Here is a 14,349-nt window from a genome sequence, read left to right as displayed (position 1 = left end):
TGATCAACAGGTTTTCAAAAATGCAATCCATTCAAACTAATTAAACAAAGCTTTTATTAATAAAAGCAACATTAACAATATTAAAAACATTAAACAATACAAAATAAATAAATAAATAAATAAATATATATATATATATATATATATATATATATATATATATATATATATATATATATATATATATATATATATATATATATATATATATATATCAAAGTTATGACAAAACAAATAAGATAAAAACTAAGACTTTTTTCCACAGAAGATATTTTAAAGAAAGCTGAAAACCTGTAAAAAACATACCATGGAAGTACAGGTTATACACCAATGGTTACAGGTATTCAGCTTTCTTCAAAATATCTTGTTCAACAGAATAAAGAAACTCAAAGGCTGTTATTTTTGCTTTATATGCACTCCAAATTATTCTTGTAGCTTAAAAATATTCTGATTGAACAACTGAAAGCATGTGGTCTGTTTTGAGGATGTTTTAGGTATTTATTTGGACTTTAAACAAGTTGGGACCATTGCTGTCTATAGAGAATGAGAGCTCTCAGATTTCACCTGAAGTATCTTAATTTGTACTTCGAAGACAAATCAATGTTTGGTACGACACGGATAATTAAACGTTTGCAGTTCTGGTTAAAAAAAAACCTTTAAGTGTACATGAACCCAAAAAGTCCATCCAATCTATATGTGTCACTCAGCAGGTTCAAAACTTCTACACTAACATCTGTAGCATCCTCAGCCCAAATGATAAAGATCTCCACTGTTGTGTGTGCGATGAGATTCTGCCACTTTCAGTCCTGCAGAAAAAGGAGAGAAAATACTGAGATGTGTTCTAAACTCAGTCCTGTGACTGTGAGTTTTACAAATACATTTTTGAAAGGAGGGTGGGTTGAAACGCTTACCACATATTCCTTTAAGTCTTCATTGAGGTAGATGCACACACTCTTCAAATGAGGTAGGTCTTCAGGACACAATCACGCTTGATGGTTACGTATTAAAACTAGAAGAAAAAAAACATCTATTAACATAAAAAATAATTAGTCAGCTTAAAGTTTAGAGTTTACAGTTTACAGCTTAAAGCTGATTACTTATTTAAATTCAGTTATTTATTCACTTATTTTAACTATTTTAGTATCAGTGTGTTATATTCAATGTTTCTTTGTCAACAGCAGTTATATGGATAATGCATAAATATTGTTTAATAGTCATTCTGTGTCTTTGATGTAACTCGAAAGCTTCATCCAGCTTGTGAATGCACATGGGCAATCTGCATATGGACAGGGAAACCAGCAAATGTGGTCATAGTGTAAATGTTTTAGTCTAAAGTGTTTAAGCAACTCATACCTGCTAAACTGCTCATTTTACACAGCCACACTCAAATATCTGTGGAGAAAAAAAAAACAAATAATTACAAATATTAGAGAAGCATTATAATAATAATAATAATAATAATAATAATAATAATAATAATAATAATAACAATAATAACTTCATAGTAATCAGCTTACTTTATACTAGATTTTACTGTGACAAGTCAAAATACAGTTACTCATATTACAAATGACATTTTCCATAACATAGTAAAGTTTATTTATAAAATATAAATCAATAAAAAAATCAGAAATTAACTTGAATAGATTTTCTAAAAACAGAATTAACTTGGTTCTTGTGTTTAAAAGTCTCTTGTTATGAAATCACAATCAAATATGATTTAAAAGTCAGAACTGCAGAAGTTTCATCTCATGACTGATTTTTTTATTTGACTTCATGAGGCAATTTAATTAAGATGACACGCAATGTACACACTAAATGCTCTTAATCACCGAACTTTGCTTAATAAGTGTTTAATTTTGCGTGTTTAAAATGTTGTAACACTCCCTCACACCGTTTTTGTTTGTCTAAGATTTTTGGAATAAATGGTGCCTGTCCATTGATATTAGCGTGATACTATATTAAAACTCGCACATATAATAAAAAACATTGCTAAACAACATGATATTAAAGCAGATTACACTTACCTTGCAGGGCACTCGCGCTCGCAATCCAACGCGCTACAATTTTCAAACCACAACAGCTTCTTCCTCTTGATTTGTTGGCCCATTTCAGCCGAGCCGACTCGACAAATAATCAATACTGCCATCTATCGTGTGGAGTACAGAACTGCATTGATTTTTCTTAACTGATTAGATCTGGTTTGTTTTACCGTAAGATATATGTAATATATTATAAAATAAGATATATTATGCCATATTCGTTTTTAATTATAAATAAAAAGGCAGTAAGTCTGCAATAAATTTTTATGTCAATTTTGCGAGGTGGGTAAAGAACATCTAATTCAAAGCTAAATTATGGCTACAAATAGAACATGTCACGAAATTACACCTTAACACTTACTGATAATGCGAGCGTGATGTACGCGCTGCACGGCCAAATACTACAGTGAATCAGTTTAGGCTGTCAGTGGGCTATAAATAGCCGTCCGGATGACGAGCTAATTCAAGGCTACGCTCAGACTATGAAAATAGCATATATTTTTAAAAGCCCAAACACCCTATATGCGATTGACTTTCCTTACTTGAAGGAATATCATACATATCACAAGGTATTTTGTCAAAAAAAGACAGGTAAGCAAATTTAATTTTTTGGGGGGCTAGAGATGGGTTACACATAGCCGGACTAGATTGGGTCTATACTTCACCGAGAAACTGAAACTACTTCTATTACTTGCAGGAACCTCATAAACGTTATTGACTTTTCTTACATGATGGACTATCATACATATATAAGCTTTATTTAGCAAAAAAACAACATGCAACCAAATTTAAGGTTATTCGGGCTAAAATTGGGTTACACGTAGCCGGGCTAGATCTGGTCTATACTTCACCTAGCCGGTGAAATGACGGCTATTGCTTGCTGGGAAACTACTCAGCACATAACCCGGGCGTCAGGTGGACTTGTAAAAAAACAGAAATCGACTGAAATTAAAAAAAGGAGAAAAGTTAAAAGAAATGAAGAGTTCAATTGGGAAGAGATGAAGAATAAATAGAAGTCATTGTAGATAACGCATGCACTATTTGCTCATCTCTTTAACATTCATTGAATTGAATAATCCGACCTTATTATCGTAAATAGCCTGCATATTTACTATGAATATGCTAATGCATGTTTGCTGGAAGCAGTCTGTGGCGTAATAATTTTTTCATCAATATATGCATATCTCCAGCATAGCCAATAGATCAGCAACATCGGCCGCAGCTCCATACGGAGAAACTGATTTGTAAGGAGGGGAGGCTTTTTGTCTTCAGCCATCTTCTGATTGCCTCCGTTCAAGCTATTTCTAGGTGCTCGCCCGAGGCCAGGCAAGTTACATTTCAATCAGTAGATTCATTGGAAAGTCATTACTCGAAACTAGACGCTGAAAGGCATGACGTCATTAAGCGAGCTCAGCGCTCATTAATTGGCTGTCACTTTGCATACAAACGGCGCTCGGGCCCTCGGCCAAACAGTCGCCTTATCTTTCTCTTTTACGGAAAAAATAATAGAACATTTATCATTAATCTAAAGCTAGACATATTAACAAGTTAAATGTCATTTCCTGCGCTCAGTTGTGTTAATCCTCTCCTGTTGCTTTCTGCCCTTGAGCGTTTCCTGAAACTCTGAATATCCTCTGATTGCCCAGCAAGCAATAGCCGTCATTTCACCGGCTAGGTGAAGTATAGACCAGATCTAGCCCGGCTACGTGTAACCCAATTTTAGCCCGAATAACCTTAAATTTGGTTGCATGTTGTTTTTTTGCTAAATAAAGCTTATATATGTATGATAGTCCATCATGTAAGAAAAGTCAATAACGTTTATGAGGTTCCTGCAAGTAATAGAAGTAGTTTCAGTTTCTCGGTGAAGTATAGACCCAATCTAGTCCGGCTATGTGTAACCCATCTCTAGCCCCCCAAAAAATTAAATTTGCTTACCTGTCTTTTTTTGACAAAATACCTTGTGATATGTATGATATTCCTTCAAGTAAGGAAAGTCAATCGCATATAGGGTGTTTGGGCTTTTAAAAATATATGCTATTTTCATAGTCTGAGCGTAGCCTTGAATTAGCTCGTCATCCGGACGGCTATTTATAGCCCACTGACAGCCTAAACTGATTCACTGTAGTATTTGGCCGTGCAGCGCGTACATCACGCTCGCATTATCAGTAAGTGTTAAGGTGTAATTTCGTGACATGTTCTATTTGTAGCCATAATTTAGCTTTGAATTAGATGTTCTTTACCCACCTCGCAAAATTGACATAAAAATTTATTGCAGACTTACTGCCTTTTTATTTATAATTAAAAACGAATATGGCATAATATATCTTATTTTATAATATATTACATATATCTTACGGTAAAACAAACCAGATCTAATCAGTTAAGAAAAATCAATGCAGTTCTGTACTCCACACGATAGATGGCAGTATTGATTATTTGTCGAGTCGGCTCGGCTGAAATGGGCCAACAAATCAAGAGGAAGAAGCTGTTGTGGTTTGAAAATTGTAGCGCGTTGGATTGCGAGCGCGAGTGCCCTGCAAGGTAAGTGTAATCTGCTTTAATATCATGTTGTTTAGCAATGTTTTTTATTATATGTGCGAGTTTTAATATAGTATCACGCTAATATCAATGGACAGGCACCATTTATTCCAAAAATCTTAGACAAACAAAAACGGTGTGAGGGAGTGTTACAACATTTTAAACACGCAAAATTAAACACTTATTAAGCAAAGTTCGGTGATTAAGAGCATTTAGTGTGTACATTGCGTGTCATCTTAATTAAATTGCCTCATGAAGTCAAATAAAAAAATCAGTCATGAGATGAAACTTCTGCAGTTCTGACTTTTAAATCATATTTGATTGTGATTTCATAACAAGAGACTTTTAAACACAAGAACCAAGTTAATTCTGTTTTTAGAAAATCTATTCAAGTTAATTTCTGATTTTTTTATTGATTTATATTTTATAAATAAACTTTACTATGTTATGGAAAATGTCATTTGTAATATGAGTAACTGTATTTTGACTTGTCACAGTAAAATCTAGTATAAAGTAAGCTGATTACTATGAAGTTATTATTGTTATTATTATTATTATTATTATTATTATTATTATTATTATTATTATAATGCTTCTCTAATATTTGTAATTATTTGTTTTTTTTTTCTCCACAGATATTTGAGTGTGGCTGTGTAAAATGAGCAGTTTAGCAGGTATGAGTTGCTTAAACACTTTAGACTAAAACATTTACACTATGACCACATTTGCTGGTTTCCCTGTCCATATGCAGATTGCCCATGTGCATTCACAAGCTGGATGAAGCTTTCGAGTTACATCAAAGACACAGAATGACTATTAAACAATATTTATGCATTATCCATATAACTGCTGTTGACAAAGAAACATTGAATATAACACACTGATACTAAAATAGTTAAAATAAGTGAATAAATAACTGAATTTAAATAAGTAATCAGCTTTAAGCTGTAAACTGTAAACTCTAAACTTTAAGCTGACTAATTATTTTTTATGTTAATAGATGTTTTTTTTCTTCTAGTTTTAATACGTAACCATCAAGCGTGATTGTGTCCTGAAGACCTACCTCATTTGAAGAGTGTGTGCATCTACCTCAATGAAGACTTAAAGGAATATGTGGTAAGCGTTTCAACCCACCCTCCTTTCAAAAATGTATTTGTAAAACTCACAGTCACAGGACTGAGTTTAGAACACATCTCAGTATTTTCTCTCCTTTTTCTGCAGGACTGAAAGTGGCAGAATCTCATCGCACACACAACAGTGGAGATCTTTATCATTTGGGCTGAGGATGCTACAGATGTTAGTGTAGAAGTTTTGAACCTGCTGAGTGACACATATAGATTGGATGGACTTTTGGGTTCATGTACACTTAAAGGTTTTTTTTTAACCAGAACTGCAAACGTTTAATTATCCGTGTCGTACCAAACATTGATTTGTCTTCGAAGTACAAATTAAGATACTTCAGGTGAAATCTGAGAGCTCTCATTCTCTATAGACAGCAATGGTCCCAACTTGTTTAAAGTCCAAATAAATACCTAAAACATCCTCAAAACAGACCACATGCTTTCAGTTGTTCAATCAGAATATTTTTAAGCTACAAGAATAATTTGGAGTGCATATAAAGCAAAAATAACAGCCTTTGAGTTTCTTTATTCTGTTGAACAAGATATTTTGAAGAAAGCTGAATACCTGTAACCATTGGTGTATAACCTGTACTTCCATGGTATGTTTTTTACAGGTTTTCAGCTTTCTTTAAAATATCTTCTGTGGAAAAAAGTCTTAGTTTTTATCTTATTTGTTTTGTCATAACTTTGATATATATATATATATATATATATATATATATATATATATATATATATATATATATATATATATATATATATATATATATATATATATATATATATATTTATTTATTTATTTATTTTGTATTGTTTAATGTTTTTAATATTGTTAATGTTGCTTTATTAATAAAAGCTTTGTTTAATTAGTTTGAATGGATTGCATTTTTGAAAACCTGTTGATCAAAATGTTGATATGTAAATGTGTATTTGTGTTGTTTATTAAATGTATAAACATAATCATTCATTAGCTGAAATTTTGATGACTTGTTTATGCTTGGGCTGTACTTAGACGTCTATTAGATTTTCACTGACAGCCCAAATTTAACCATTATTTAGCCTAGACCAAAATTCACCGACTTTTAGACGTGTATATATATGTAGCCGTTGAAAAGGCGTCTAAATCACGTCTAGTCTAATCTTGGGCTATGGTTAGACGTCTATTAGATTTTCACTGACAGCCCAAATTTAGCCGTGATTTAGCCTAGACCAAATTTCACCGTCTAATAGATGTATATATTTAGCCGTCTAAACTTGGGCTATGCTTAGACGTCTATTAGATTTTCACTGACAGCCCAAATTTAGCCGTGATTTAGCCTAGACCAAATTTCACCATCTAATAGACGTATATATGTAGCCGTCTAAACTTGGGCTATGCTTAGACGTCTATTAGATTTTCACTGACAGCCCAAATTTAGCCGTGATTTAGCCTAGACCAAATTTCACCGTCTAATAGACGTATATATGTAGTCGTCTAAATTTGGGCTATGCTTAGACGTCTATTAGATTTTCACTGACAGCCCAAATTTAGCCGTGATTTAGCCTAGACGTCTAGGCTATGTTTAGACGTCTAATAGACGTCTATTAGACCAAAAAATGCTTGCTGGGTGCTGCTTTACACGTCCTCTACACTAAACAGAGGCTTTTCTCTGAACCGTTGCCACTGTGTCCGGTAATTAAGGTTAAGTTTATGCTACTATTTACCTATTTTTACTCTTTGTTTTGCTACACCAGGCGTTCGGAAATAGCTAATTAATTGATTGATTAATTAATTAACCTATGTAAAGCTTTATTCCACAAATGTTTTAGGAGCGTTATGCTAACATTCTGTTAAGATATGAAAATAATACATGGTACATCTTCTCTAAATGTTGAACACTGAATTTCTTTTTTATGTATAAAAATTCTAACCATTTACTCACCCTTGTGGTTTCAAACAAGATATTCAAAATAATGTTGCAAACTGGTAGCCATTGACTTCCAAAGTAGGAAAAATGTATAAATAAAAAATAATTAATATATCTATGACAATAGTCATATCTTCGTTTAATATAAATAAATAAAGCATGTCGTTTTAACCGCTAGAGGGCGTGTATTTAATTAATTTATTAATTTTCCTTCAGCTTAAAAACTGATTTATACTTTTGAGTCGAGTGATCGCTGTGACCCACGTCTTGCATTTTTACTTTTTTTATACTTTTTATACTTCTGGGTGCTGTTTGTGTTGCTCTGCAATAACACTTCTGAAATGCTAGCTGGCAGTAGGCTTTTATGTTCCTCTGTGTTGAATTTCTTTGTGGGTGTTTTGTTTTTTCTGAACACTACCTTAATGTACAAGTAGCTACAACTCGCTCATTCAGAGGTGGGAACAGGTGGACGTGCAACAACTTTAATCATAAGGTAAACACAAAACAAAGTTTCCATCTAGAGCAGGGGTGTCCAAACTACGGCCCGCGGACCATCTGCGGCCCGCAATCAGTTTTGTGGCGGCCCGCGAGGCTTTTTATAAATATTAATAGAATCTGGCCCGTTATACAAAAATGAACGTAATTCAATAAATAACCACCGGGTGTCGCTATGACATGCCTTCAATTAGGCAGCAGTTCCTGTTATGAAGTAAAACGAACCAAACAAACTGAAAGAAACATAATTGATACTCACATTTTGGCGAGCCATGGCGCAACCAAGAAAAAGGAAAATGAACAGTGACTGCAGGAAATTTCAGTCACATTGGGGCAAAGAATATTTCTTCACAGAGGTCAGCGGGAAATGTGTCTGTTTATTTTGCCAGGAATCAGTTGCAGTAATGAAGGAATATAATATTAAAAGACATTATGAAACAAAACATCAGGCCTTCAGCTCTTACACTTGTGCCGAACGAGATCATAAAGTAAAACAATTAGCAGCTGCCCTCTCAGCTGAAAAACAGCATTTTTTTAGTGCTAATAAAGTGCTAGAAAATTCTATGCTGGCTAGTTATGAGGTAGCTCAGCTAATCGCACAGCACGGGAAACCCTTCACTGTAGGAGAATTTATATAGGAGTGTCTGATGAGTGTTGCAACTGTAATTTGCACAGAGAAGATTCAAGATTTTTAAAATGTAAGGCTTTCTAGAAACACAGTTGGACAACGAATTAAAATAAATCCATAATAACATTCACACACACACACACACACACACACACACACACACGCGCACACACACACATTTTATATATATACAGTGAGGTCAATAAGTATTTACTTAGAAAGTACTTAGAAATCATGGAGGGGTCTAGAATGTTCACCATAGGTGCTAAAAATAAAAAAAAATAAAAAATCCAGAAATCACATTGTATGATTTTTTTTACAATTTATTTGTAAATTACTGTATCAAATAAGTATTTGATCACTTGAGTCAAAAATGTTTAATATTTGATACAGAAGCCTTTGTTAACAATTACAGAGGTCAAACGCTTCCTGTAGTTTTTCACCAGGTTTGCACACACTGCAGGAAGTATTTTGGCCCACTCCTCCATGCAGATCTTCTCCAGATCTGTCAGGTTTCGGGGCTGTCGCTGAGGAACACCAAGTTTCAGCTCCCTCCAAAGATTTTCTATTGGATTTAGGTCTGGAGACTGGCTAGGCCACTCCAGAACCTTGATATGCTTCTTACGGAGCCACCCCTTGGTTTTCCTGGCTGTGTACTTTGGGTCATGTCATGTTGGAAGACCCAGCCACGACCCATCTTTAATGCTCTGACTGATCGAAGAAGGTTTTAGCCCAATATTTCACAATACATGGCCCCGTTCATCATCTCCTTTATACAGTGCAGTCGTCCTGTCCCCTGAGCAGAAAAACATCCCCAGAGCACGATGCTTCCAGCCCCATGCTACACTGTAGGTATGGTATTATTGGGATGATACTCATCATTCTTCTTCCTCCAAACACGGCGAATGGAGTTAAGACCAAAAAGTTCTACTTTGGTCTCATCTGACCACAGGACTTTCTTTCATGACTCCTTTGGATCATCCAGATGGTTCCTGGCAAACTTCAGTTGGGCCTTGACATGGGATGACTTAAGCAGGGGAACCTTCCCAGCAAGCAATAGCCGTCATTTCACCGGCTAGGTGAAGTATAGACCAGATCTAGCCCGGCTACGTGTAACCCAATTTTAGCCCGAATAACCTTAAATTTGGTTGCATGTTGTTTTTTTGCTAAATAAAGCTTATATATGTATGATAGTCCATCATGTAAGAAAAGTCAATAACGTTTATGAGGTTCCTGCAAGTAATAGAAGTAGTTTCAGTTTCTCGGTGAAGTATAGACCCAATCTAGTCCGGCTATGTGTAACCCATCTCTAGCCCCCCAAAAAATTAAATTTGCTTACCTGTCTTTTTTTGACAAAATACCTTGTGATATGTATGATATTCCTTCAAGTAAGGAAAGTCAATCGCATATAGGGTGTTTGGGCTTTTAAAAATATATGCTATTTTCATAGTCTGAGCGTAGCCTTGAATTAGCTCGTCATCCGGACGGCTATTTATAGCCCACTGACAGCCTAAACTGATTCACTGTAGTATTTGGCCGTGCAGCGCGTACATCACGCTCGCATTATCAGTAAGTGTTAAGGTGTAATTTCGTGACATGTTCTATTTGTAGCCATAATTTAGCTTTGAATTAGATGTTCTTTACCCACCTCGCAAAATTGACATAAAAATTTATTGCAGACTTACTGCCTTTTTATTTATAATTAAAAACGAATATGGCATAATATATCTTATTTTATAATATATTACATATATCTTACGGTAAAACAAACCAGATCTAATCAGTTAAGAAAAATCAATGCAGTTCTGTACTCCACACGATAGATGGCAGTATTGATTATTTGTCGAGTCGGCTCGGCTGAAATGGGCCAACAAATCAAGAGGAAGAAGCTGTTGTGGTTTGAAAATTGTAGCGCGTTGGATTGCGAGCGCGAGTGCCCTGCAAGGTAAGTGTAATCTGCTTTAATATCATGTTGTTTAGCAATGTTTTTTATTATATGTGCGAGTTTTAATATAGTATCACGCTAATATCAATGGACAGGCACCATTTATTCCAAAAATCTTAGACAAACAAAACGGTGTGAGGGAGTGTTACAACATTTTAAACACGCAAAATTAAACACTTATTAAGCAAAGTTCGGTGATTAAGAGCATTTAGTGTGTACATTGCGTGTCATCTTAATTAAATTGCCTCATGAAGTCAAATAAAAAAATCAGTCATGAGATGAAACTTCTGCAGTTCTGACTTTTAAATCATATTTGATTGTGATTTCATAACAAGAGACTTTTAAACACAAGAACCAAGTTAATTCTGTTTTTAGAAAATCTATTCAAGTTAATTTCTGATTTTTTTATTGATTTATATTTTATAAATAAACTTTACTATGTTATGGAAAATGTCATTTGTAATATGAGTAACTGTATTTTGACTTGTCACAGTAAAATCTAGTATAAAGTAAGCTGATTACTATGAAGTTATTATTGTTATTATTATTATTATTATTATTATTATTATTATTATTATTATTATAATGCTTCTCTAATATTTGTAATTATTTGTTTTTTTTTTTTCTCCACAGATATTTGAGTGTGGCTGTGTAAAATGAGCAGTTTAGCAGGTATGAGTTGCTTAAACACTTTAGACTAAAACATTTACACTATGACCACATTTGCTGGTTTCCCTGTCCATATGCAGATTGCCCATGTGCATTCACAAGCTGGATGAAGCTTTCGAGTTACATCAAAGACACAGAATGACTATTAAACAATATTTATGCATTATCCATATAACTGCTGTTGACAAAGAAACATTGAATATAACACACTGATACTAAAATAGTTAAAATAAGTGAATAAATAACTGAATTTAAATAAGTAATCAGCTTTAAGCTGTAAACTGTAAACTCTAAACTTTAAGCTGACTAATTATTTTTTATGTTAATAGATGTTTTTTTTCTTCTAGTTTTAATACGTAACCATCAAGCGTGATTGTGTCCTGAAGACCTACCTCATTTGAAGAGTGTGTGCATCTACCTCAATGAAGACTTAAAGGAATATGTGGTAAGCGTTTCAACCCACCCTCCTTTCAAAAATGTATTTGTAAAACTCACAGTCACAGGACTGAGTTTAGAACACATCTCAGTATTTTCTCTCCTTTTTCTGCAGGACTGAAAGTGGCAGAATCTCATCGCACACACAACAGTGGAGATCTTTATCATTTGGGCTGAGGATGCTACAGATGTTAGTGTAGAAGTTTTGAACCTGCTGAGTGACACATATAGATTGGATGGACTTTTTGGGTTCATGTACACTTAAAGGTTTTTTTTTAACCAGAACTGCAAACGTTTAATTATCCGTGTCGTACCAAACATTGATTTGTCTTCGAAGTACAAATTAAGATACTTCAGGTGAAATCTGAGAGCTCTCATTCTCTATAGACAGCAATGGTCCCAACTTGTTTAAAGTCCAAATAAATACCTAAAACATCCTCAAAACAGACCACATGCTTTCAGTTGTTCAATCAGAATATTTTTAAGCTACAAGAATAATTTGGAGTGCATATAAAGCAAAAATAACAGCCTTTGAGTTTCTTTATTCTGTTGAACAAGATATTTTGAAGAAAGCTGAATACCTGTAACCATTGGTGTATAACCTGTACTTCCATGGTATGTTTTTTACAGGTTTTCAGCTTTCTTTAAAATATCTTCTGTGGAAAAAAGTCTTAGTTTTTATCTTATTTGTTTTGTCATAACTTTGATATATATATATATATATATATATATATATATATATATATATATATTTATTTATTTATTTATTTATTTTGTATTGTTTAATGTTTTTAATATTGTTAATGTTGCTTTTATTAATAAAAGCTTTGTTTAATTAGTTTGAATGGATTGCATTTTGAAAACCTGTTGATCAAAAATGTTGATATGTAAATGTGTATTTGTGTTGTTTATTAAATGTATAAACATAATCATTCATTAGCTGAAATTTTGATGACTTGTTTATGCTTGGGCTGTACTTAGACGTCTATTAGATTTTCACTGACAGCCCAAATTTAACCATTATTTAGCCTAGACCAAAATTCACCGACTTTTAGACGTGTATATATATGTAGCCGTTGAAAAGGCGTCTAAATCACGTCTAGTCTAATCTTGGGCTATGGTTAGACGTCTATTAGATTTTCACTGACAGCCCAAATTTAGCCGTGATTTAGCCTAGACCAAATTTCACCGTCTAATAGATGTATATATTTAGCCGTCTAAACTTGGGCTATGCTTAGACGTCTATTAGATTTTCACTGACAGCCCAAATTTAGCCGTGATTTAGCCTAGACCAAATTTCACCATCTAATAGACGTATATATGTAGCCGTCTAAACTTGGGCTATGCTTAGACGTCTATTAGATTTTCACTGACAGCCCAAATTTAGCCGTGATTTAGCCTAGACCAAATTTCACCGTCTAATAGACGTATATATGTAGTCGTCTAAATTTGGGCTATGCTTAGACGTCTATTAGATTTTCACTGACAGCCCAAATTTAGCCGTGATTTAGCCTAGACGTCTAGGCTATGTTTAGACGTCTAATAGACGTCTATTAGACCAAAAAATGCTTGCTGGGTTCCTTGCGATGCATGACGTCTTAATGTATTCAAAGGGTGATCAAACACTTATTGACCTCACTGTATATATATATATATATATATTTCAATTCAATCCAATTCACCTTTATTTGTATAGCGCTTATACAATGTAGATTGTGTCAAAGCAGCTTCACATAAAAGGTCACAGTAAAAAGGAACAGTGTAGTTCAGTTTGTAGTGTTTAAGTTCAGTTCAGTTGAGCTCAGTTCAGTGTGGTTTAATAATCACTACTGAGAGTCCAAATATTGAAGGGCAAATCCAACGATGCGCAGCTCTACAGACCCCGAACCATGCAAGCCAGTGGCGACAGCGGAGAGGGAAAAAAAACATATATATATGCATGTCCGTGTGATGTAAGTGAAATTTGGCTCTGGACAAGGTTTTTTTTTTGCATCTAGCCGTCTGCCCAAAAAGTTTGGACACCTCTGATCAAGAGCTTCTTCATTGGACTCGACACTTGTAAATACTTGCTCAGCACCGCCCACGCTTGTCACCGCTAACAAGCCGACCAATCACAGAGCTTTGCGCTATGCATCATTGCGACGTATAGTTAAATATTTCGAGAGGTGCGCATCAGCGTCAGTCACAGCGAGGGCTATGCGACCATGCGAAGGCTACATCGGACCATACACTGGCACTTGACACAGAAGTATAAATCAGCCTTTAGCCCCCTATTTATCAGGGGTCACCACAGCGGAATGAACCACCAACTATTCTGGCATGTTTTATGCAGCAGATGCCCTTCCAGCCCCAACCCAGTACTGGGAAACACCCACACACTCTCGCATACACACATGCACTACAGTCAATTTAGTTTATTCAATTCACCTATAGCGCATGTCTTTGGACTTTGGCGGAAACCGGAGCACCCAGAGGAAACCCACACGAACATGGGGAGAACATGACAACTCCACACAAAAATGCCAACTGACCCAGCCGGATCTCAATACACCGACCTTCTTGCTGTGAG

General features: G+C 34.6%; 3 long non-coding RNA genes across 3 annotated transcripts; 2 read left to right on the top strand and 1 right to left on the bottom strand.

Moving 5' to 3' along the window:
- Window positions 1-312: 312 nt before the first annotated feature.
- LOC130239864 (uncharacterized) lies at window positions 313-1,422 on the bottom strand. Its single transcript, XR_008838716.1, has 3 exons — window positions 1,354-1,422; window positions 912-1,009; window positions 313-806 (listed from the first exon to the last, which is right to left on the bottom strand). It is a non-coding gene; the product is annotated as an uncharacterized LOC130239864 (long non-coding RNA).
- Window positions 1,423-5,185: 3,763 nt separating this feature from the next.
- On the top strand, window positions 5,186-5,883 carry LOC130239865 (uncharacterized). Its single transcript, XR_008838717.1, has 3 exons — window positions 5,186-5,254; window positions 5,599-5,696; window positions 5,802-5,883. It is a non-coding gene; the product is annotated as an uncharacterized LOC130239865 (long non-coding RNA).
- A 5,429-nt stretch (window positions 5,884-11,312) lies between these two features.
- On the top strand, window positions 11,313-12,389 carry LOC130239866 (uncharacterized). Its single transcript, XR_008838718.1, has 3 exons — window positions 11,313-11,348; window positions 11,693-11,790; window positions 11,896-12,389. It is a non-coding gene; the product is annotated as an uncharacterized LOC130239866 (long non-coding RNA).
- The last annotated feature ends 1,960 nt before the right edge of the window (window positions 12,390-14,349 follow it).

This window comes from Danio aesculapii, chromosome 13, assembly GCF_903798145.1.
Source record: "Danio aesculapii chromosome 13, fDanAes4.1, whole genome shotgun sequence".
In the NCBI taxonomy this organism is placed as follows: domain Eukaryota; kingdom Metazoa; phylum Chordata; class Actinopteri; order Cypriniformes; family Danionidae; genus Danio; species Danio aesculapii.
This window is presented reverse-complemented; position numbering and strand designations above follow the sequence as displayed.